This window comes from Gavialis gangeticus, unplaced genomic scaffold, assembly GCF_001723915.1.
Source record: "Gavialis gangeticus isolate Ggan-Ray unplaced genomic scaffold, GavGan_comp1, whole genome shotgun sequence".
Taxonomy (NCBI): domain Eukaryota; kingdom Metazoa; phylum Chordata; order Crocodylia; family Gavialidae; genus Gavialis; species Gavialis gangeticus.
Window position 1 is genome coordinate 17,731,184 of NW_017729002.1, and position 2,465 is coordinate 17,733,648.

The following is a 2,465-nucleotide window of genomic DNA, read 5'->3' on the forward strand; positions in this document are numbered from 1 at the left end:
GGGGGCCAGGCGCAGCAGCACGAGCACGGGCACAGGCACGCGCCGGCGGGCGAGGAGCGGCTCAGGGGCCACTCGTGTGCCCGGCATCGGCCCCGCTGACGGGGGAAGCGGCTGTGACGGGACCTGGGCTCGCCTCCTGCCTGCGGCGGCCGGGAAAACATCCTCCTGCTCGGGAGCTGGACGCCAGGAGCTCCCCGGCGAGAGGAGCCCCCTGCGCCGCGGCCACGCAGCCGCTGTCCCGCCAGGCCGGACGCCTCGCGCAGCTGCCGCACGCTGCCACGGGAGCCGCGGCCCGGCTGGTTTGCCTGGAAAGCAGGGGAGGGGGCACAACCATCCGGCACATCCGCAAGAGGCTGCGAGGTTCAGTTCAGTAGGGTTTGGGTAACGTCTCCTGCTAATCTGGACCGTGTTGCACCATGTGAAGTGCTCTTTGATGCGATGTAGGTGCACCCAAAACCACTCTGCTGCCTGCACGAGTCGCCATTTCCCTTGTTCGTGGCTGTCACCCAGCTTCGCAGGACAATTTATATAAATATCTCCGTGCTACTGAATGACCTCTCCTGAACCTGTTGTTCCTTCCCAGAAACAGCAAAGGGCTGTCTTAGAGGCAGTAATTTCTTCAGCAAAGAAAAGGAATTAGATTTTATTTTTCTGGTTAAACAAAAGCGGTCAGGAATAGGTCAACCTTCTCAGAACAGAGAAATACACCAGGCTGTCACTCACCTTTCAAAGTGTCGGGTCTGTGTTGGGGGAGGGAGAGTTCTGCTTGTTTGGGGGGTTTTCCTGGTCTTTATTCCTTTTTTTGCTGACACTTGTTCTGTTGTTTTCCATGTGTTTCCTTTTTGCTTTCTTTAGTGGAAGATGGTGAAATCTGAAAGAGAGCATTCAGCATCTGTTTACAGTAGAAGGTATCTGACTCAATCAGACAAGCAAAGCTTCCTTTGTGCACTGAGGAGCCTCCGTTTTTCTTTTACATCCATGTTGCTGCTTTTTATACACACTACCCAGATTCCTTCCTCAGGGTCTGTTTCCCTTCTCTCTTGGCCTCAGAGGGACTCTGCTGTTGTCACCGTGCTTTCTACAGACCACTGTCTCTCGCTACAAATGCTCAGATTTTAACTGCCATGACTTGTTTGGATCATTACATTTAATTTCTTCAGCTACTAAAGAGACATCACTCAAAACATTCTGCCTTATTCTGATCCTCATGGTTGTTGACCCTAAAAACCCATGCCATGTTATATAAATAAGTATATGTATCTGGACCCATTAAACTGGGGGTCAGACCTGATGATCTGTTTTGGTCCCTTCTGACCTTAAGCACTATGATACTATGAACTCTCAGCAGAGCTCTTCCTGCCTGTAGTGACATTTTTTTTTCAATAAACAAAAGAATATGGATCTTTTTTGCATGGTAAACAAAATGCATGTCAACAACCAATTTAACCTTTTTATATCCATGTTACGAGAGGGTCAACTGGAAACTTGCATACAACTGAATTGAACAAAATGGACAAAAAGTATCTGACTCTATTCCCCTTACCCACAGTTCCCTGAATTCTGTTATCTCTTTGTCCCAGATCGTTCACATTTTTCCCTCCCCCACCAAGTTCTCTGCTGTTTTCACAGTACTTTCTTCATTTTTCCCTTCTCTTTCCATCTTCCATTTCCAATCATCACCCTTAAATATTTCCCCAAAACTCAGTTCCACCTTCAAGTCCCAACTGCCCAATTCCAACTTGTAGTTGCAAATCAGTCCCAATTTTACTCCTAATTTCTCAGTACCCGGTTCCACTTTCAGCTAACCAGTTCCTAAATGCCCAGATCCCAGCTCCTGACTGTTGTTCCTATATACTCCATTCCCAAATATTCTTAGCAGCCTGACACCCATCTTCACAGATGCTCAGCTCCCACTTACCAATTCTCAACTAACCATTTCCTGTTTGCTTCCCAAGTGACCAACTCCCTTGGTCACTCTATAGCAGTACCTTATTGTCCCAACTTCTGTTCCTTGTTCTGTGAAAGGAAATCACCCAATAAATCTTTATTTGAATAGCAAGACAAAATAATATTATAATACAGTCACCTTTTATTATTTTAATAACTCTAGAATTACAGGACAGCAGAATATTAAAATATTATTTACAAAACTATGCTCTTTTGTGAGGCATTTAGATACCAGGCTATAGCACAAGGCACAGCAAGATTAAACTATTACTATAATTATTTAATACTAAAACCAGTAATAATTGTAGTAATAATAAAAGGAGGGTTTATTGCTCTATCTAATCTTCCCTAATCAATCAATATTTTTCAATGAGTTCTGCCTACAGGGGTTATTACTCTTATTTAAACCCAGTTATCAGAGAAGGCTGCACTCAGGTCAAACTGCAAGGAAGTCCTGTGGCTTTCTCCATTTAACTCCATCCTGGTGTTGCATAAATTGCTGATTTTATCCCCTGGAG